This window comes from Anthonomus grandis, chromosome 1 (assembly GCF_022605725.1).
Source record: "Anthonomus grandis grandis chromosome 1, icAntGran1.3, whole genome shotgun sequence".
In the NCBI taxonomy this organism is placed as follows: domain Eukaryota; kingdom Metazoa; phylum Arthropoda; class Insecta; order Coleoptera; family Curculionidae; genus Anthonomus; species Anthonomus grandis.
In genome coordinates this window covers 3828387-3852633 of record NC_065546.1, presented here as the reverse complement: position 1 = coordinate 3852633, position 24247 = coordinate 3828387, and the positions used below count along the sequence as shown (strand labels likewise).

The following is a 24247-nucleotide window of genomic DNA, read 5'->3' as shown; positions in this document are numbered from 1 at the left end:
TGGTTGCATAGAAAAACTTTATTATAAGATAATCTTTTCCCTTCTCTTTGCGTAGCCGCCGGTAAATATGTTATAAGAAATCTCCCTTCTACATGCCACTTAATTCTAATTGGCGAATTTTGCATTAGATTTTGTTGTTCTTAAGCAAAAAAGGGGGAATGGCGCCACGCAATTGGTTGCGTTACAAAATGGGCTGCGGTACACATGAATTATGTAAATGTTGTAATAAATGACACCGGAGGCTATAAATAATTTACACGCACATGTAAATAAAATAGACCAGTTTTATGTATGAAGACTAGTGCAGTTTAAATAAAAATGTAAATTTAATAACATATTGAAATATTTGTGCCGATATATGAAATTATGTTCCCGTGTAATTCTGGTTCGCTATGATTAGGGTTTAGTTAAAATTATCCTAACGCTTATATAAATATATTATAAATGTTAATACTAATAATATATAATTTTTAAGACAACAGAAATTTTTCTTTTATAATGTTTTTACTACTCTATGCTACCCTTCTTGCTATACTTTTTTTTTAAGGATATTAATAGTAATTCCATGTATTCTTGGAAATATACTTTGTTTTCAAAATTTAAGTGAGAGGGATTTAAATAATAAATTTTGAGGTAGAAAATTAACTAAATTAAAAAAAAAACACACAATAATTCAGTTGTTTAAGATTTTACGGTTGAATTAGAATTAAAAAAAATAATACAAAACCAGAAGAGATTTTAAATTATTTTATATTTTGATTGTTATTTTTTAGGATTTTACATGTTTCGCTTCTTGCTTTTTTTACCCCTTTATACTAAGAATTAAGAGTCCAAAGAAGATCCTGTTAAAATTATAGAAATTAGTAGAAGAATCTTATTGGGTATATATAGGGACCTGATTAGATGTCAAGTTTAAGTGTATAGTTATGATCGGAGTACGTTAAATAATCAATAAGTGGTCCGTCCACATTTAGTTTGTGAACCTCCAAATAGTTTAAATTTTTTCTTCTTATAATATTTATTTGTTTCCTCTCCAAATTAAAACTACCATTTCATTTAATTCAATTTTCTCCTTTTATTATAACCAATTTAATTAATATTTTCTAAGTCTTAACAACAACAAATCTGCGCATGTATGATAGCCTTTAAGTTTCTAAATTTCTTTGGTTTGTGCTGAACGGAGACCAGAGAGAAGACTTACTTCCTTGTTAGCACTTTTACGCATGGCGCATTGATTCCAGTGTCGTGATCTATACGTTTATTGCCGCACGTTTATTTCTTAATCTTACCACATCACATATCGTGATTTACTTATCAAACCCGCAACACTCTAAGTGATTAAACCCGAATTAGAAGACCCAAGAAGTCCAAAGCAGGCCTGCTGAAGCCGGATACACACACCTTAAGGTAAGGATGTTTAAAGGCTGGTTTTTCGACTTTCCACATTTACTTTTATTCAAACAAACTTAACCTTAAACCTAATTTAACAAAAATACAGTCCACTTTATATCTCTCACTGAATTGTCTAAATCCACCTTGTGTTTAAATAAAAATATTAATAACAATTTTAATAAAAAAAAGAAAAAGTTTTTTTTTTCTTAGTAGAACAACCAATAAGTGATTAGAAATAGTAAGTAATTGTAAGTAAAGTAGTGAATAAAAGTTTAGTGTTCAGTGTTTCAATGTGCTTATTTAATAAACCCACGAAAAATTTGTAACAATATAAATGTTTAGTTGAATTCTTGGCAAATTAATATGTAGGTATAATAGTATGTTTCGTTGTATATACAGTGCATCCCAAAAGTTATGTCTAAATTCATTGAAAATTCAGAGGTGTGTTCGAAAAAAAAAACGCTTGGACCCGTCGATTTTTATTTCAGGTTGCGCATTTTTGTACGTGAAGTTTGTATATACAGGGTTGCTCAAAAATAAATAACGACCACCAACTTAATTTTTTCAAATGAAAGCACTTTTTTTAATTTCATTTTTGAATTTCGCGTGGAATTCTACGTATGTTTCATGCATCATGTCCTATACCTAAAGTCAACAGTTATCGAAAAAAAGACGATTCATGTAACAAATAAAAAAAGAACAAAAATTAAGTTAAATGTTCAAAATAGTTGCCATTCACGGCTTGACAATATCCAAGGCGATCAATAAAGTCTCGTTGCACATTTTCAATCATTTCCGGAGTTATGGCGCACACTTCTCTGCGAATTCTCTCTTTCAAGTCGTCTAGATTATTTGGCCTATTAACAAATACCTTCGACTTGAGGTATCCCCACAAAAAAAAGTCTATTGGTGTTAGGTCAGGTAACCTAGCAGGCCATTCGATGGGTCCTCTCCTTTCTATCCACCGATTGGGAAAGGTTTCATCCAAATGTACGCACAGTGGCAGCATAGTGCGGAGGAGCGCCATCTTGCTAGAAAATTAGTGTTTCGTCAGGATATTCTGGGTCCAATGGATTTGGAAATAAAGCTAGTAATGCTGGAACTAATTCAAATTAGAGAAAATCGAGATACACTTGAGCTTCATCGAAAAAAATAATATTTGGTACTAAATTATTATTAAGATTTAACATTTTGAACGCATAAATGCTGTGAAGCTTAAACATACGGGTCTGTCAATGAAGATTATGCAATCCATCACCCTTCTATAAAAATTATATTTATATTTACCATTATTTACCATTACTATGAAATATACATTTGTTAAAAGTGCTCTATTATTTTGTGTTTTATCTTAATTGTTTACCGTTTTTTCTTATATTTTTCTTGCTACTATAATCTTTCTTGTTCAGTATGGTTTTCTTCATTTTCAGTTTTAACATTTTTATAACGTTTATATTTAATAACGTTTTTTTTTCTAAATAATAGGCGACTTGCTTGCCTAGCAACTTGAAACTTGGAAAAAAGTGGTTGGGCTCTTACATAATGCAAGAAAAATGCACGATCCATAATACATAAAACATGGCGTGGTACCGGTATGTCACATAACAGCAGTCTAGAGTCGCACGTAACTCTTCGCCAGCAAGATATTGTTATGTGCGAATAAAATAGAATGAACACGATAAAATGTCAATCGAAAGGCGGCCCACGCACCGATTTTCCCATCCGCAGACGGACTCTATCTCCTTACGAGCTTCATTGATTCAACTCTTTACTTTTAACTAGAACAGATTTATGGCTCCAAAATATTTCTTTAAATAACTTTAATTAAAGTCACTATTGGGAATTTAAAGCATGTTCTTCGTTATTCTAATGAATATTTTTATTTGTATTGGAAATATGGTTTTCACTTTTGATATATTTAGCTGTTGAGTTAGGTTTGAGAACAAACAACGTCAAGATCTTTAGACTTTATTATTGTGGATACCTCGGATTATATTAAGCCATCCTCAAGAAGCTTATGTTAGAAAACTGATTTAGACGCTTTAGAAAAGAACACATAAAAATTAATATACGTTTTTGTAAGTAATAAAAAAATTTAAGTTATTAAAATTTCAAAATATTATAATAAATAATAACGGAACATTTCTTACATGAATAAAAATTAGGCGGCTCATTACACTTAATTAGCAAAATGATGAGTAAATTCAATTATACTGAATTGCCTGATATATAATATAAATTTAGTAGAAAGACAATTTAAAATAAAAATGCCCTATAAAATAGTTTGAGTTCATTGCCTACAAAAAATCTAACGAAATTTAAATAGGCATATCTATCCAATTTGGGCAAAGATCCTATAAAACCTTAGCTCAGAGGAACTAAAAAAATTATAATAAAGAAGAAACATTAAATAAAACCTTTGCCTTATTTAACAAATATGTTATTGCTGCGACTGCTCCTTTGGACCTTCCAAATTGCCCGATAATTTTCAGTAATTCTTTTAATTTCTTTTTCAAACTTGACCTAAAAGTTACATCAAGCTTATAAAATCATGGTCGCAAAAAAATTAAATTCTTCTGTTAACCAAGTTCGTGACTCACTACCCATTTTATTCGTGGAGATAGCATAACACAGCCACAAGTCAAGTAAGACAACGAGGTTTCTTTCTATGGAAGATCTAAAAAGAGCATTTAAGATGCTTATCACTATTCTTTAAAAAATATATATTTTATCAAAATAAAAATATCTGCTATGGTGTTCAGATAGTCCTTGGTATTGACCTGATGGTCCTAAATGAACAATAAATAGGAAATCTTTGCTTTCTGGCATGACTTACTAATTTGAAAATTATTAATGAATAGTTGATCAAGAATCTTCAATTTCTTTCATGCCAAAGTTGCAAGCTATTAGCTGGTTTCCTCATAAAATATTATTTAAAGCTGTATATGATGAGATTTTTGAGCTCAGTAGGAGATGTTTAGAGTTCTTTAGCTGCAGCTGGATGAGATAGTGTATTTTTTGTTTACACTGAAAGATTTAACCTGTAATTTTTCATAAATCTATCAGCATTTTCCAGATTTTTATGCCTGGTGGTTTTTTTAAATAAACTTTAATTTTTTTTCGCTTTGTAGTAAAACATCAGGTTCGTATTTTAATGGCTTTTTTTATACAAAAAAAAACATGAGTTGTACACGGCTATAGCTCTAAAACTAATTATTTTAAAATTTTTTAACATATTCATCCGTATATAGGAAACAAACGAACATACCAACGTTGTCCACTAATAAAATATAAACCAAAAGTACTTTCAGATACTAAAAACTCAATAATTTTTCAAGAATTTCTTGGTTTGTATGATTTACTGATTCTTCTCTTTAAACTCGGTGAAACATCTAGACCTAGTTAGTTCTGGGACGTAATACTGAATTATTATTGGCGGTTATTGTTTGTCTACCGTAACAATTACTTTTTTCTGTTTTTTGCAATAATAGTTTGCTTTACAGTCTTTAGGCGTAAAGCTATATAAAAAAATCGATTGTTAGAAACAAATTCTGCATGAAAGGGAATCAAACTCTCAGGCTAAAATACTCAATACAAAAAATTAAAAATATTTCATGCTAATAATTTTTAATTTAAAAAAACAATTATTTCATATCAAGCAACAATAAAATTTCTTGATTATTAATTAAATTTTAATAGGACCTAACTTTGCTGGTCATATTTAATTATAATTAATGGCTCGTTCTAAAGCTATGTTTTGATTAGATTGGACATTTTAAATTTAGTCAATGACTTGCTATAACTTCTGTGCAATGACTCCCTCTTTAAATATAAACCAAATTGTGAAAAATCTCTTTAGACATGTGTATAAGAATTGTATATAATATTTTGTTATAGAATACGTTTAAGTTATGCATGCAATTACTTAAACTTCTTCAAGTACTTACTAATATTTCTGAAGCACTTTTTATAGAGCTTGACATCTATAACTTTGACATCAAAGAGTTGCTTAAATAGACCAACAAAAATAAAGATATTTGAGAAATCATTAAGGGTAATCTGCTTTAGCAAAATTTTAAGGTTGAAATTTGATGAATATACATTAAAAATTTTCTTGTAGAGGTTGACTTCTTCTAGTAATTTATTCTTCGTTTTATTTTTTGATTGGGCAAATAGGAACTAAGATGCTTAAGGAGTTAAGTATCTTAGTAGCGTTCGAGAAAATGTTCAATGCTCGAATTTATTTAACTAACTCTTTAACACTGAAAAATAAGCTAAGAAATAGGCGTCTTATTTTGCTTTATCCTAAGCCAAAATATAAATAAATAAATAGAATAATTTATAAAAAAAGCCTTTTAAATTAAATCCAATTAAGTTATGCAAAAAAAACTTAATATATAATCTAAATACGGGATAAACGTAAATATTTAATCTATATAATTTTTATCTCATTCAAAACAAAAACAATATTAAAAGCTTCACTTGGTAACCAGGTTAGTCAATTTTATCCCATCAAATGTAACATTCTCGAGTTTTAAAATTTGCATCTTAAGTTTAATTAAAACCCAATTTCGCTGATAATATTTAATTAGTTTGCTCTTTTAATTAATTATACAAAGATAATCAATGCTTTCCCTTATAGATTATGTTTTTTATTATAATAAGAGTTTAAGTAAATCCAATTAACATTTACTAACTGTATCTTTAGTAAGTATAATAACAAATATTAAAAAAACCCTCTTTAGATATCATTAATGGAATACAAAATGGTCCATTTAAATGATGCATCTACACTATCGGACAAAAGTAGAGCATTAAAGTTCAATTTTATTCATGTTTGAATAAAAAAAAATATTGGGTTGTGATTTTTCGCTAAGCTTAATGTCACACTATCCTTACACTGAAAGTAATATTTCATTACATTTTAGTGTACTTTTAATCATTTTAAGAACGGTAAATATTAATGATTATAAAAATTGATAAGAATGGGGGCGACAAAAGTAGAGCAACAAATTGTATTTAACAGTATTTTATTTTACTTTGGTTCAACAAAAAATATTTAACACATTTAACAACAAAAACAATTGAAAGTAATACATTAGTAATTGATAAAATATCCATTATTATTAATTACTTACTGAAAACGGCGCGGCATTCAAGCAATCAACTTCTGAATGACATTTTCGGGAAGACTTGTCCAAACTTCACTAATTTTATTCATTAAGGATTGTTTATTTGGAAACATTTGGGTACGAATACGACGTTCTACTTCTTCCCAGAGATTCTCAATGGGGTTAAGACCCGGGGATTCTGCTGGCCACTGTTAAACACGAACATTATTTTCCCGAAACCACTGTTGAACAACTTGTGAAGAATGTTTTGGATCGTTGTTCTGTTGAAAAATAAAACGCAATGGCATTTCCCATTCTGCATAAGGAAGCATAACATTCTGCATGATATGCCTATAAACAAATCGGTCCATCGTATCATTAATAAAGTGCATAGGTCCTACCCCATTCCATGAAAAACAACCTTATAAAAATACACTACCTTTACCATGCTTAATTGTAGGTGTTACGTATTTAGGATGGTTTGTATTGATTGGTCGCCTCACACGCCTCATTCTATCAGAATTGAATATTTTGTAGCGCGTTTTATCACTGAATAGAACTTTTTTCCAGTCATTGACGGTCCAGTTTAAATGCCGGAGTGCAAATGCCAATCTTGCTGCTCTATTTCTTATTGAAACTAACGGCTTTTTAGCCGGACGTCTACTAACCTTCTTTGTACTGTTCGTATAACAACCGGAATTTCTGGCAATAATTCGAGGTGCGGACTTCCAAGGATTATTTTGCGAAATCCTTTTGATGCGTCTGTCAGTCATTAGTGATGTTTCCTTGGCCTTCCCGATTTTGGCAACTTCTCTAAATGTCCCCTCTCATTATACGATGATATTATTTTGGACACAGTGTACCGGGGTAACTCAAACTGTCTTGTAATATCGGCTTGTTCTTCCATGAATCCATTCACAACTCTTTGATTCAAGTCTTTTGAAATTGGAATTCCTCTCGGCATGATTAATCTTACACAGAAATGTTCAGAAAAACATAAAAATCACCTTACACAATTATTTTATCCCTTTACTTTTGCTAAAACCCTTCTTTTGAACAAATTATTTGAATGTTGCTTTACTTTTGACGCGTTACTATGAAGCATTTAAACTTAAACGTCAAAATAAAATCATTTGTTCTGAATACGAAATTTTTTGTTGACATTAATAATCATAGCCTACTTTAGAAACGTATCATCCATTTTTTCTCTAAGAGACTAAACGAAAACAAAACAAAGGTAAAAACACAAAGCCACGGTCTCATAAAATCTATATATATATATTTTTTTTTTAACTACACGTGTTTCGCTCCTATCGGAGCATCATCAGGCCTAGACCTACACAAATCACATTACAACCCTACAACAGTAGGAGTTGTAAATCTGTGTAGGTCTAGGACCGATGATGCTCCGATAGGAGCGAAACACGTGTAGCCTTAAAACAAAAAAAAAAACAAAAATTATCATGCATTTATAATTTTAAAAAGTGTAAGTGTTGCTCTACTTTTGTTCGATAGTGTATGTAATTAAACTTTTAAATATTAAATCATAATTGGATATTGTAGGAAAAAATTTTAATTATTCTTGTTGTACAAATACAATTATATTAAGCATCAGTTTAAATTTAGAAGACAGATCTCAGCTAGATTTGCGAAATTTGTTTTATTAGAGTATTCTGTAATATTATTTGTTGTGGCAATAAAATACTAACTTAGATCCAGCAATACTAAAGTTGATTAGATATATAAGGAAAAAAAACGGAAAAGATAAATAATTTGAAGAACCTAAGTATAAAAAAGCTTTATGCAGTTCATTGAGTTTACAAAAATCATATATTATGAATAAAACTTGAATAATAGAAACAAAACATTTAAATAATTTCTTATTATATATTTTGTAAACGATTTTTAAGTTTGCAGATTAAGGATTAGTCAGAAAATTGTATCACATGAACGTTTTCAAATTCGAGTTTAATTTAAATCAAAAAAGTTATGCAGCTGCGAATATATAATACTGATTTGATGAACATTTTTAAGAAAAAATGACTAATATTCAATTTTTGTTGGTGGGTATGCATCTTAATAATCATAGAAAGTTAATCAATAATTAACTAAAAATTAACGAAATCGATCAGATATGATGACCTCGTGCTGCATTCCATCAGCAAAAAAAAAGAAGACAAACGTGGTTTCTGTTGGTTACGTCGTCTGGGTGATTTTAAATAAATTTAAATAAAAATATTAAATATAAACTAGTGAGCCCAATCCAATTAAGTTATGCAAAATGTACGTAATACATAATTTAAATACTGGATAAACGTAAATATTTAATCTATACAATTTTTATCTCATTTTAAACAAAAACAATATTAATAGCTTCACTTGTTAACCAGGTGAGTCAATTTTATCCCATCAAATGTAACATTCCTTGGTTTTAAAATTTGTAACTTATGTTTAATTAAGACTCAATTTCGCTGATAATATTTAATTAGTTTGCTCGTTTAATTAATTATACAGAGATAATTAATGCTTTCCCCTATAGGTTAGATTTTTATTGTAATGAGAGCTTAAGGTCTGTAAATCCAATCATAATTTACTAACTCTATCTTTAGCAAGCACAATAAAAAATATTAAACAACACTCTTTAGAGTCACCACTCTTTAAATTATGATAAATATCAGAAATTACACAAGATAAAGGAAATATTATTTGTTGTGACAATAAAATACTAACTTAATATAAAAAGGTCTAACAATACTAAAGATGATTAGATATATGAGGAAAAAAAAACTAAAGAGCAAAAATAAGAAAAAGAGAGAAATAATTTGAAACACCTAAGTATACAAAAGCTTTATGCAGTTTACTGAGTTTACAAAAATAGAAACAAAACTTAAATAATTTTTTATTATGTATTTTATAAGCGATTTTTTCATTTGCGGATTAAGGATTAGTCAAAAAATTGTATCACATAAGCGATATACACGTTTCCAAATTCGAGTTTAATTTAAATCAAAAAAGTTATGCAGCTGCGAATGTACAGGGTGTCCCGTAATTAATTGGACATAGGTTAATGTAGGATACCTGACATGAAAATAAACCGTTTGAGCTCAATATCGCTTAGCAAAATGTTATTGGTTTTCGTTCTATAGGGTGTTAAAACTAATTTTTTACCAAACATTTATTGAAATATTTTGGAATCCACTGGACAGATTAACCTAAAATTTGTCAAGGTGAAGTATTAATAAGTTAGTCTTTAATTTGGCTAAAGCTCGTGTTCTTGTTGTGTTATTTTCACATAAAAATGCCGCGTCACAATGATTTTTCTAATGCTCAGATGCGGGATATGGCTCAAGAAAATTTTCGTAGTCGAAGAGCAGCGCACCGTTATTTAGATCTGTATCCGGATAGAAGGCAGCCAAATCATCAAACATTTAAGGCGTTGTACGATAGATTAGGCGAAACGGGCTCATTTCGTTCAAAAAACGTAAATGCGGGAAGACCAAGGATAATTCGAGCAGATATGGAAGATGAAATTTTGGCTCGTGTTATCGAAAATCCTGAAACCAGCACAAGACGTATTGAGGCAGCCACTGGTGTAAGGAAATCTTCGGTGTCCAAAATTATACGCCCAGAAAAACTGTATCCGTATCATTTCACTCCAGTTCAAAATCTTCTTCCTCAAGACTTTTTTGCAAAACTCCAATTCAGTCAATTTTTAATAGAGCGCCAATTGAATGATCCATTTTTTTGTAATAAAATTTTATTTACGGATGAAGCCACCTTCACAAGGAGAAGTGTTTTTAATTGGCGTAACAATCATATCTATTCGATGAAAAATCCTCATGCTTTCCAAGAACACCATTTTCAACATGAGTTTTTACTAAATATTTGGTGTGGTATCTCTGGGGGTTGTATTGTGGGACCGTTTGAATTGCCAGCTAAGCTTAATGGAGAACGTTATCTAAATTTCTTGAGGAATGATCAGCCCATTCTTCTAGCACCGGCACATTATTCACTGCAAGTCAGAAATTACTTGGGCGAAATTTATCTTCATAAATGGATTGGTATAGGTAGTGAATATCCGTGGCCTGCGCGTAGTCCTGATCTTAATCCCTTAGATTTTTATTTTTGGGGCTACTTTACTTAAAATCACTTGTGTATAAAAATAAAATAAATAACCATCAGGAATTGTGGCAAAAGATTGTGGAAGGAGTCTTAAGAAATCGAAAGAATTTCGAAAACGGTCTACTTTTTGGAGATCAAAGAAGTATACCTTTTTTGACTAGAACTAAATGCTATTTTATTATTTTTACTCGCAACTGTACGTACAGGAAGGTCAAAAAAGTTATGACCTTTTTAATCACTCAATGTTGTTGTATGTGGCGTTATTTAGTGGCAATGGCAAAATAGATATCATATTCGTGTTCCTCATCCCAAATAATAAGAGTACGCCAAATTTTAGGTTAATCTGTCCAGTGGATTCCAAAATATTTCAATAAATGTTTGGTAAAAAATTAGTTGTAACACCCTGTAGAACGAAAACCAATAACATTTTGCTAAGCGATATTGAGCTCAAACGGTTTATTTTCTTGTCAGGTATCCTATATTAACCTATGTCCAATTAATTACGATACACCCTGTAGAATACTGATTTGATGAAAATTTTAAGAAAATAATATTCATATTTTGTCGGTGGGTACGAATTTTATTAACCATAGAAAGTCAATCAATAATTAACTAAAATTAACGAAATCGATCAGATATGATGACCTCGTGCCGCATTCCATCAGCAAAAAAAAAAAAAAAAGAAGGCAAACACAAAACGGTTTCTGTTGGTTATGTCGTGTGGGTGATCACGTGCTAGCCGCGGCCTCCAGAGCCATTGTTCGAAATTCCAGGCCAAAATGGCCCTAATTATCTCGGCCGGGAACGCGTGCTGTGCTGATAGATATCATCTAGCGAAAACCCCGAGCAAAATGCTTCCTTAAACGTGATGATAACGAATGAAAAACTATTATGTTTACTCGTTACAATCGCATTGTTCTGATCTAGGAAAACATCTTTACAATACAATTTAGACACGTTTGTAGGCTCTTGTACTTGGTACACGGATAACACAAATATTCTGTTAGGCTATATGATACCGGTACACAATATTCCGATGGCTACAAGGAAAGTAGGAAGGCCAACTGCTGATTTGTCTAGAAAGAATAGCAAGATATAATTAAGATTGTTTTTTAAGTTTTATGCAGGCTTCTAAACGATTTTATCTAAAGGCTCTATTTCTTAATTAGTACTACGTACTTTTTTGTCAATAATCATTAAAATAAAGTTAAATTTTAAACGACTTCTTTGTATTCGTATTTTATTTTTACATTTAAATAACAATTTTAAATTTGTGAAATATAAATTTTGCATATTTGGCCTAAATTATTTTTTTGTATTTTAAATAATTATTATTCTTAAAGGCAAACCATTACTAAAACAAATTGGAATTTTACGAAACCAAATAATCACCAAATTTTCTTAAAATGCACGTTTTTTTGTTCATTTAAATTATGCATATTTTAATGGGAGTTGGTAATTGTTTTCGAAATTCATTCTAGTTTTGTTAATTAAACTAAAAATAAGAGAATAATGAAACAAACGTGCTAAACAATTAAATGGAAATCTTACACTATATAAATATGTAACCTAAAAGAAATCATGAATACTATCCAATAAAGTTATGCATATTCTATTGCATCTGAATTTTTTATGAACAATTTTTAATTTTAATAGTATTGACTAATATTTTTGTATAGTTTTCGTAATTGTTTTAATTTTATGGTTACTAGGAATTAAATAAAAATTAAGAAAAATGAAAAAATAAATAAAGTTAAATAGAAATTTAAAAACTAATTCACAAAGTTGGCAAATTTTCGAAATAATAACTACTTTATTTTAAATACTAAAGTTTACTTTAAATTTAATTTTAATTAAAATAATAAATTTATATGTAATAATCAAGAAAATATTTTAAATTTTTATTTAATAAATTCTTGAAAAAATTACTTTTTAAATTTTTGTAATAAAGTAACAAAAAAATATAAGAATAAAGAATAGTAGTCACATCCATTAAATTTATGTATTTTTTATTTAAACCTTAATTTTTAAACAAGACATTAACTTGAAATTTAGCAAAAAATTTAATATAATGTTTATAATAATACTTGAACTTAACATAATTTTACAGTTATTAACATTTGAAAATTAATTTTTTCATCTCTGTTTAATTAAAAACAAATTGTTTTTATCCAATTACGTTCAGTTTATTTCTATTATTATAACTGTCAATAAAATATAGAACAATAATTATTTAGAAATATAAAAAACATGATAACAAAAAAAAATTTAATCAAGGAAAAATTGATAACAATTTATTGGACACTAAAATAATAATATAAAATACAAAGTCAAAGTCACGAAAGTGTATAAATGTGTGGATTACACATGTATTTTTTCTTCTATCAGGACATCACCAGATCTTAAAAAATTATTTTCATTAGAGGTCCCACTAGAGGTCCAAACCTGTGTAATCTACATAACTATACACTTTTTCTAACTTAGTCTGTGTGCCATTATTTTGTTTTTTATTAAAAGTTATACAGTTTAAAAAAAATAGGCTTAAAAAAATGTAAATCATGTACACGTAAGTTATGCATATCTTGTACAGTATCCTAACGATATTACTGCCTGTTAATATACAGTGTGGTGACTTTAACTGGAATAAATTCAGTTAAAACTAATCAAATTTTATCTTGCAAAATTCTTAAGACCCGTCGATTTTTGTTTATTTTTTTTCACATTTCAAGATAGTTTTTGTATTTTTTCACCTACAGGGGAGGTACAAATTAACCCAAACTTATTTTTTTCAAATGGAAAGCCACTTTTTTTAAACTCTCATTGAAAAGAGCCCTTTTTCCTGATTAAATTACCCTATTTACTTTTGTGATTATCTAAAGGAGAAATACGAAAAAAAATAAAAATCATTAAATTATTAAAAGTCTCGAAATATTTTGTGTTGGTAAATTTTTGGCGTGTATGTTTATTTTATTGGTATCGAGACATTTTCTGACATTATTGTAGTGTCACTGTTAAAGTGACTTTCAACCAGTTGTTAAATAAGTTAACTTATATTGAAAAAATGCCATATTTGTCCGAATCCCACAAGATTGAAATCTTAATGATGATTGGTTATGGGGATAGAAATCGTACTCAGTTAGAGGTTGTCCATTTATTCAGGCAGAAATATCTAGATTTGCCACCTATTAACCAAGGTACGGTTAGTAAAATCGAAAGCAGATTTCGAGAAGTTGGGCACGTGAGGGATATTTCAAGACAAAGGTCTCCCAAAATCGATGAAAACACCCAATTAAATGTATTGTTAGCGATGGAAGAAAATCCGGTAACTGCAGCCAGAAGAGTAGCTCGCGAAAACTCTATTCATTAAAAATTTTAAAAAGTGCAAACAAACGACCTTATAAAATGCAACACGTTCAAGAGTTATTGGAAGACGATCCAGATCGCAGAGTTTAGTTCTGTGAATTAATGATGAACGCCATTGACGAAAATCGATTATCTTCGGAGTGGATCCTTTTTTATGATGAGGCTACATTCACCCTAAATGGCCATGTTAATAAGCAGAACTGTCGCTACTGGTCTGACGAGAACCCACACTGGGTAAGGGAAACTAATACACAATATACCCAGAAAACTAATGTTTGGGCTGGCATAATTGGCAGGCAAGTTATAGGGCCCATATTCTTCAATGATACTTTAACTGGGGAAAGATATCTAGAATTTCTTGAACATGAACTAGTTCCAGTCTTACGTGCCTTATATCCGAGTCAGTTCGATCCAGATTTGTATGATGAAAGAATCTGGATGCAACAAGATGGTGCTCCCCCACATTATGCCCGTAATGTACGCCAGTATTTAGATGACAATTTTCCAAACAGATGGATTGGTAGAAGAGGTGCAATCGAGTAGCCGGCACGTTCTCCCGATCTCACCCCACTTGATTTTTTTCTGTGGGGACATTTGAAAAGTTAAATTTATATGAGCAAACCAGGAAACCTAGACGAACTCAAAGAACGTATTAGGCAAGAAATCCGACAAATATCTCCAGAAGTGTTCATTTTGAGCATCTTATACATTAAACGCAACTTTTAATAATTTAATGTTGTTTTTTTTCGTATTTCTCCTTTAGATAATCACAAAAGTAAATAGGGCAATTTAATCAGGAAAAAAGGGCTCTTTTCAATGAGAGTTTAAAAAAAGTGGCTTTCTATTTGAAAAAAAAAGTTGGAGTTTGGATTCCCCCTGTAGGTGAAAAAATACAAAAACTATCTTGAAATGTGAAAAAAAATAAACAAAAATCGACGGGTCTCAGGAATTTTGCGAGATAAAATTTGATTAGTTTTAACTGAATTTATTCCAATTAAAGTCACCAGACTGTATAGGTCGACATAATGATGATTTCAAAAGTGAACGAATTCTATATTTTATTTTTTTTAATGTCACTGACATACATGTTTTTTGACATTTTTCCATAATTTTTAGCAATTAAATGTTGTCCCAAAATTGCTGTACCTAATATCAAAATTCAAAATATAATTTCAATAAGAGCTCATCCATGTGACAACATTTATAGTACATATGTCGCAGGAAGAAGAATGTGATTTGGTAAGTCTTCAATATGTACTCTTAACTTTTGTATTAGAAAGTATGTATTTTACAGGCAAAATCCAAAAACCATATATTTGCTAAACTCGAACAATTACAAAAGGAAGTAGAAGATATCCTAGACAGAATGAATATCAATAATTTATTACAAAAAGAGTATAAACCACTATTGTTATCAAGGATACTCAAGTTATTGCCTCCGAGGTTACAGAACTATTAAATAAACCTGAATTAGAAGAGCTCTATAAGCATATCAATAAAATTTAGCATTTTAACTGTTTTATCTTTGAATATTAGGTTTACGTACTTGGAATGACTAAAATGCACATGTAAATAAATTTTATGCTCCTACTTTAATTAGTTTAACTATTTTTATAGGCAAGTCTAATAATATTGGGGTAAGTAATGATTTTATAGTAATGGCTTCATTTTAACTGAAGAAAGATTAAAATTTTAAAAAGTAATTAAAGTTAGTAAAATTAGTTAAGTAATTAGTAAAGTAATTAAAATTAGTTAAAAATATAAAAGTCCTCCATAGATAGGTTCGAAAAAAAGTAAATATAAAAAGAAAATAGGAATCGTATCCACTCAACTTATGCATATCCTTTTGATTTAATATTCGGTAATGATTTGAACAAAACATAGGTTAAGTATACAGTATCGGACAAAAATTAAGCGACGCTATAATATTCCTAAAAAACTTTGTGACTGTACCTCGTATTATTAGGAACAATTTTGTAGTATCAGTACATACCTTTGTTAATCCTATTTAAACATTCTTTGCCTCTTATGATGAACAGCAAGAGATTAGTAAAATGTTGTATGTTTTTTATGCATTTTTTCATGGACAAAAATAAAGCGACTTGATCGATATTGTTCATACCATTAGTAGATAAACATCGATTTTGGTCGGTATCAAATCTATATTTTGTTTAAAAATGCCTCCTGGTAAAAGTTTTTCTATTGATCTTAAAGAAAGAATTATTGCATCGTATAAGATGGGAACACCACAATACGTAATAAAACAAGAACTAAGAGTTTCAAAATCTGTTGTGTCGAGGACCATTCAGAACTACCGAATTAGAGGAAAAGTAGTTAACCGAAAACAGACAAGTAGACCGAGAAAAACTTCAAAGAAACTGGATAGAAAAAGGATCTCCCAGGCAAATCCTTTTCTATCAGCAAAGCAAATTCTGGCTGAAGCTGGGGGCTCACAGCGCAGACTAGTTGAAGCAGGCTTAAAAGCATGCAAACCTGCCAAAAAACCGCTTCTTAGTAAGAAGAATATTAAAGCACGTTTTCTGTTTGCAGAACAACATGCTCACTGGACACCAGAGCAATGGAAAAAAGTACTTTTTAGTGATGAGTTAAAGTTTAATTTGTATAAAAGTGATGGTGTTCAATATGTTCGTCGTATTGCAGGTAAAAGACTTGACCCAAAGTATGTCCAAGGTACTGTAAAACATGGAAGTGGCAACGTGTTAGTGTGGGGTTGTTTCTCTGGCTATGAAATGGGACCAATTTACCAAATTGAGGGTATTATGGATAGGTTTAAGTATAAATATATCCTTGAAAATATCATGCTACCTTATGCGGAATGGAATATGCCACTACGTTTTGTTTTCCAACACGACAATGATCCAAAACGTACAGCAAAATGTATAAAAGAATGGTTTAATGAAAATAAAATAGCCATTCTTAAATGGCCAGCCCAATTGCCCGATCTTAACCCGATCGAAAACCTGTGTGGATAGGCAACTTAGAAGTAAAACCTATAAAAACAAAGAGTACATTTTTGAAGAAATTAAAAATATATGGAAAATATTGATCAAGATATAATTGATAATTTAATTTCAAGGGTGCCGCCAGGTAATCGCAAATAAAGGCTTGTGAACTAAATATTAAGGGCGCAATCTGATAATGTTTTCTTTTATTTTTATTGTAAGCGTCGCTCTATTTTTGTCCGATACTGTATATTTAAATATTTATGAAGTTTAATACTCGAATATAATCTTTGCTGTAAATGTATTAACATAAAATATAAATGGGAAGCGTATGATATTAAGTTATGCCTCTAATTTTTCTTCGGCTTTTTATATTAATTGTAGTAAAATAGTGTAATTAATGATATTTTTTAATAGAAAAATGCTTACTGCGTAGATTCAAATTAAATTTTAAATTTTAATGACTCGTATATATTTAAATTATGCTTATTAAACTAGTATATTAATAAGAAATTTCGAAATACACAGGGTAAAGTTTTAACCTAAATTTCCTAAAAAAAAATTATATTGACTTTACGAAGGTAAAATAAAGCAAACGTAAAAAGGAAGTATACATCGTATTCAATAAAGGTATTCATATATAATATTTTCCTGATCATTTCTTATAATTTTATTTAACTAGCTTTACTTTCTAATAAAAACATAGTTTTATATATATTAAAAATAAGCTGGGATTAAGTATATCAAAGACAAATATCATTATGAAATTTGATAAACACCGCAAAATTCCTATGCTAAAGATTACTGTGCAAGAAAATAAAAAATCCTTTCCATTACAGTTGAATTATTGAATGATTTGTAAGGCAACGGGCAGCCAACGGGATTGTTATGAACATAGTCTCCTAATGGATCGGTTGTGCTTCAAAGAAGGTTAATGGAAGCCATAAGCCTTGGAAAAAATAATGAGGCATTCTAGTTTGAAAGAATTAATATTGCTGAGTAAACTGTCGCTGTTACTCAGATATTTAAACTTGGTTCGCGCGAGTGTTGGGAACTCTTTGATTAACTTGTCTAAGGTTTTATTCTCCTTTTAATATCATTGGCAATTTAAGTTTTTCGCAATATCTTTGGTGCGGCAATTGAGTTTTACATGCCAGTGAAAAAGCTAGGGTTGGTTAAAAGATTTCTCACTAGCCGGATTTTGCATCTTTTTAAGCACAGCAGATATTTGGCGATACAGGCCTATCTATATGTGTCTTATTAGTATTATTGAGCATCACATCAAAGGTTCTAACCATAGGACTAGTAGCTTATCTTATGTCAGGCGTTTCCTTCCGTTCCCAAAGAATCCACTTGACCAGTTTTTCATTAAGATAACAGGTTCATATCTGGCTATAGCAATTATAGGTTCGGGAGCTACTGCTCATTTCCCAGTCTAGCAAAAGAGCCTACTCTTCCTTTCCAGCAAAGCCTAAATGGCCAAGCATCCAGACTATCTAAGAAATAATTAAATCTCAGCTAAACCCCACAGTTTACCTTTACCAAATCTTTTAGAACTTGTTTGGGCTCCAGTACGAGTTTAAAACTTATCTTTTTGGCTGTAATAACCCTTATGGCAGCCTTGCTGGCCGAACGGATTGATAATAACTGCGGTGTCGTCAATTTAAAACTTTCTGTTTGCATTTCAATAAAATGAACCCATCAGTTTGGAAAACAGTAGGGTGTTTCCCCAATAAGTATGTATTCCTGGTATATAGGGCCTCACCATGTAACTCTGCACCAGCTCTGTTGTTTATTGTCGAACCATCTGTATACCAGATGGTTCCCTTACATAGCAATAGAGGCTCATTAAAGTCCTGCCACTCCTCTCTGCCTGTGAGACGAGTCACAAAACCCTTAAAATACACTGTCTCGGGTGCTATATAGTCACTGCCCATCAAAAGGAGAACACATTCCTATTTAGCCTATAGCCAGATTTTTGCAAGGCCATCGATTTTAGTTCTTCATGTTTTGTTAGGATTTTGGGTTTTAATAAGAATTTTCGCAATAGAGTGTACTGTGTGAATCATAACAGAAAAATACAAAATCCTAAGCTCAAATATCCCAAGTGAAAAACAAATAATATCAAATGAAATAATAGCAACTTGACAGCCTAAAACAACTTAAACAAAAATAGATGACAAGGTACATATAGAGGGTGTTGGGTTCATTATTTGCTAAAGAAGAAGACATTTTTTAACTTTTCTTTCAGCCAATTAAATTTGCCAAATGATGCACCAAACACCCTATTATTTTTAAAACTATTCATTTTCAGTTCATGTCACCAGAATCATCAATTATTGAAATCGGTAGATTTTCTCAAAATAAAAGCCTGTTTGGATAGCCCTGGTTGTATATGATCCTTTAATTTACTGATTAAATTGTTTTTTCTAATTAAATTAATTCCCTTAATTAAGGAGCATTTCTTTGTTTTGGCGTGGTTACCTCATATTTGCAAAACTTAACCAAAAATATATTGTCCAACTACTTAAGTTCATCAGAAAATGTTTCTTTATAATATAAAAATTAGCAACCTCTTTTAAAATTTATTTGAATTATATTTTTTTTAAATAAACGCGGTCATTAAGTTTCTGTAGCTTCTGCTTTGAAGTATAATCAGTAAAAGTAAAAAAATTATTTGCAGTAATTTCCAAGACATTATCTTTCCTTGAATTGGCATTTTGAACTGAGTCTCTAAAATCGGTAAAATCATAAACTTTTTCTAAAATCTATTTAGGACAATTCGTTTTAGGAATCCTTGCAGCTTTTGCAGTTAGGCCAAAATGAATAGTACTATTTCGGGTATTTCAAATACACATAGGACTTTCTCGTTTAGTAGGCCGAAAGATTATCGCCATTTACGTGCAAAACCGTCCTAACCTTAAAAACGATTTTTTGCAGTTAGGACAACTTGCCTTAGCAGGGCAGAATAATAAGAATTCTAAAACCCTAAGAAGCACAAAGATATATAAGATTTCTTTAATCTTTCTAACCATATACCTTGGGAAATGATATTGAATAATTGCTGTGAGATAATCGTATGTCGAGGAGCTAATGAATATTATGTATTGTTTTGACGCTACTTTTCTCTTTTTAATTTTCTTTACACTAATTATAAAATAATAATGAATTTTAGAAATTAAAGTAAAAAGACCTTGGACTCGTATCCATTTAAATTATGCATTTTACGATGTTATTAGTTATTTGGAATTTATTAGATTTTGGTTTTAAATAGTTTTTTCTTTCACGTTCTCTCAAGTCAATTCTTACTATCGAATATGAATTAATAAAATAAAGTAAATTTAGATAAAGATAAGATGGCCTATATTCCTAAGACCTAATCCAATTATTTAAGAAGATATATATTAATGCGTTTTCTCTATGCAACTTTACCATTTTTAATAGGTACTTATTCTATTTCCTTGTAAAGAAATAGAATTCTCATTCGGTTACTACATTAAAGTACTTCACGTTCCCAAAAGCAACAAAGAAATGAAAGAAGCAGACAAGACGAAAAAAAAAGAAGATTCGCGGCAGGTGCAGGTGTATGCTGGCAGCAGTCCGAGTCCGCTTTCTTCCTGCTGATCTGGGTGTGACCTCACGGTAATGGACCGCAGGATTTCATCTCGCTTGTTATTTATATTTGCTAGAGCCGGAAATATAGCAGCGACTTGTTGGGTATGTTTTACTCTTTGCTTTACTACACGCGAATACTAAATTAAACTTTTGATATAAATGGGAGGGTACTCGCCGCGCCGCTCGACAGCCTTCTTTTGCACTAGGATCTAAATTTATTCATTCGACTTATGGCGAATATGCTGTGACATATTATAGAATAGTTTGTGATGATGTCTTATAGTTGTTAAAAGTAGGATGTAGAGGGTGTTTCAGACCTATTTAGGCAAAAAGTATATTAAGAAGACTATGACTTAGTAAGTAAGGATGAAAAATAAAAAAGTAGGAGTAGTTGGAGTAGGTAAATGTAAGCACTATAACTTACTGTAGGGGTGCTTAAGCTACTGGAAATTGCCAAAACGTGGGTATATTAAAATTCTAGAGAATCGAATAGAATTATAAGTTTGTTAAATATATTTTGCTTTTTTTTAATATATATTTTCCACAAAGGACATGTAAAAAACTGACAATATATTCTTTCTTTCTCCTTGGAGCTTGTATCCTGCACTAAGGACTAATTTTGCGTTTTTGTTAGAAATAGATCGAAATTAGTAAAAGCCAATTTAAAAAAAAAAAAAAAATTCTAAATAGTATTTTATATTTAGAAAGATATAAAATCCACTAAAGTATAAAATATAGATTTTGAGAAATTTCCTATTATAACACTCTTAATAGCTAATAATATTTGGGAAAATAAGATTAAATAATTGCTGCAAGATAATCGTATTTTAAGCAGCTAATGAATATTATGTGTTGTTTTGACGTTACTTCCTTCTTTTTAAGATTTTAGACCTGACTTTTAAAAAATAATTTTCTTTACATTAATTATATAATAATAATGAATTTTCGAAATTAAAGTAAAAAGAACATGGACTCGTATCCACTTAAGTTATGCATTTTACGATATTATTAGTTATTGTAAATTTATTAAATTTTGGCTTTAAATAGTTTTTTTCTTTCACGTTCTCTCAAGTAGTAATTATTCGTATCGAAATTGCAAAACATACGTATATTAAAATTCTAGAGAATCCAATAGAATTATAAGTTTGTTGAATATATTTTGTTTTTTTTTTAAATATAATTATATTTTCCACAAAGTACATGTAAAAAACTGACAATATAGTCTTTCTTTCTACTTGGAGCTTGTATCCTGGACTAAGGACTTATTTTACGTTTTTGTTAGAAATAGATCAAAATTAGTAAAAGCCAATTTTAAAAAAAAAATCTATTTTTCTTAATAGTATTTTATATTTAAAAAGATATAAAATCCACTTAAGTCTAAAATATAGATTTTCAGAAAGTTCCTATTATAACACTCTTAATAGCTACTAATATTTTATTTACAAAACTGTCAGTTTACAGTATTAAACCGTAAAAAAGGGTTTTTGATTTTTTTATTTTATTAGGGAAGCAAATGCAAAATTAAATGTAATTTGCTCTCTTGTTCTTACAAATAACTCTCTTTTGCAATTAGATTTTTTGATTTATTAGAAACTTTTTTCATTCCATAAAACAAATTGAATGAATTCCTAAAGGTCAAATATAAATTAACAGCGTTAAAATATATTTAACTTTGACCATATATTTTATAGATTTGTCTTTTGGGGATTGCCAGTAATTTTTTAGTTTTTTTGTCTAGAAAAATAGGCAATAGTACTTTTTTTTGTCTTTTGGATTAATACTATAATTAGACTAATAAAGTCTTAAGGAGAATAAATTCTGAACTGAGGAAAAATGTTTTTTATTTTGTGTTTAAAAACCTATAATATCCGAAGTGTTAATTCTTATCAAAAAACTGATGGTATTTAATTAAAAACACTTATCTATTATCGTCACAAAATTAAATTAACAAAAAATTTCTATCGACTATAGTAATGTTGCAGACCATTGTTTTATATCATTAATCGTTTTCACTGCCATATTAAATTTTAAGAGAAGCAAAGGCATTTTTCTCTCTCTCGTTCGTAAATACCTTTATATAAATTTGCATTAAAATGCAATACAAGAAATGCCTAATTACATAAGGCAAATATTCGAGCAGTTAATTAGAAACCATAAATTTAATAAATAACATAAAATACATACTCTATAAGTTAAAATATAAAAATAAAATAGAAATCATTTTAATTATGTATTCATTTTGAAGGCCTTTGCATTTCTATATTTTATTAGAAAGGCAAATGTAATTTGCTCTCTCTTTGATAAATTATTCTAATTCATTAGCCTAAACCTCGAAATTAAATTAGAAAAAATATCTACCCTTAATAAAATTTGTTGACAATAGTTATTATATTTAGCCAACTTAAGTAAACTGTGTAAGTTTTATTTATTAATCATTTAAGTTATGCACATTTTATTATTTTTGCTCTTTTAAATACTTTTTAGCAGATTTTAAAACTTAACAAAAAATTTATATTTGTATTTGATAAAGTTTTTTAACTAAGTGTAATTTTTAAGAAAATAGCTGATTTAAAAAAGTCCAGGTTTAAAAAAAGTTCATTATTTATAAACCATTTTTTTACATTACATTATTTTTACATTAAAGACTGTCAATAGATTCTTGCACTAATCTTTTAACATCTAATAGATCTTCACAACCTATCACAAAACTGATTAGCATAACTGAAATTATTTGACCAAACATTAAAAATAAATTTTTTTATCGTCGCAAAATAAACTTAACAAATCTTATTAATTAATTATATTGTAGTATGGAAGTATCACCCAGTATAACAAATATTGTGTAAATAGGAATCTACTATATTGTAATAATACATTAATTAATGTATGCTTACTAGACATTGGTAATGTCTAGTAAGCATTACCATAAACCAGGTCAACGGGAAGTTCAACGATCCTTGGATGTAGCTTTTTGATATTTTAGTATAGATCATACTTAACGAGAAGGTTGTTTCATTTTAACCATATGTCTTCAATCATAATTACTTAAATCATAATTTACTACAATATTATTCTTGCAAGAAATTATTTTTTCTTACATTCACCGCATTGAATGCCAGATAAAATCTTAAGGAAAGCTGTTGCACTTTTCTCTCTATTGCTCATAAATATATTATTATAAATTGTCATTAAAATGCAATAGAAAAAAGTAAACGAGGTCAATATTAGAGAAGTTCATAACAATTATTTAGAAAATAATAATGATATCCATTTTAGCTTTTCGATTTATTTTATTAGGGAAGCAAATTCAACTTACTCTTTTTTTACGACTAATCTTTCTCCGCAATTAGATAAGTTTTTTCATTCAATTGGAACAAAAATATTGAATACATTCTTAACATCAAAGTATCTAAATAACTGAAGTCATTAAGATATATTTAATTATAAAAAATATTGAATCTTATCCATTTAAATTATGCATGTTATACAACGTGCCTCCGATTAAGTCACCACTTTTGGTATCTTTGTTAATATTTTAGATACAGGGTCGGTTACATTAGCAATCTAGAAGGATTTTTTCTGTTGATTAAAATGGTGAAAACAGAAAAAAAATTGAATATCGCGTTTTCGAGAAAATGTGAGAAATGTACTTTTGTTAAATGGATTCCCCTGTATATTTTT

The 24247-nt window shown here is 29.5% G+C and overlaps 2 long non-coding RNA genes across 2 annotated transcripts in view; one reads left to right on the top strand and one right to left on the bottom strand.

Moving 5' to 3' along the window:
- Positions 1-24247, bottom strand: part of LOC126735951 (uncharacterized) — a 327730-nt gene that overhangs the window by 857 nt on the left and 302626 nt on the right. The gene's annotated exons all lie outside the window — the stretch shown is intronic.
- Positions 15006-15578, top strand: LOC126735933 (uncharacterized). The gene is made up of 2 exons (XR_007660553.1): positions 15006-15227; positions 15283-15578. It is a non-coding gene; the product is annotated as an uncharacterized LOC126735933 (long non-coding RNA).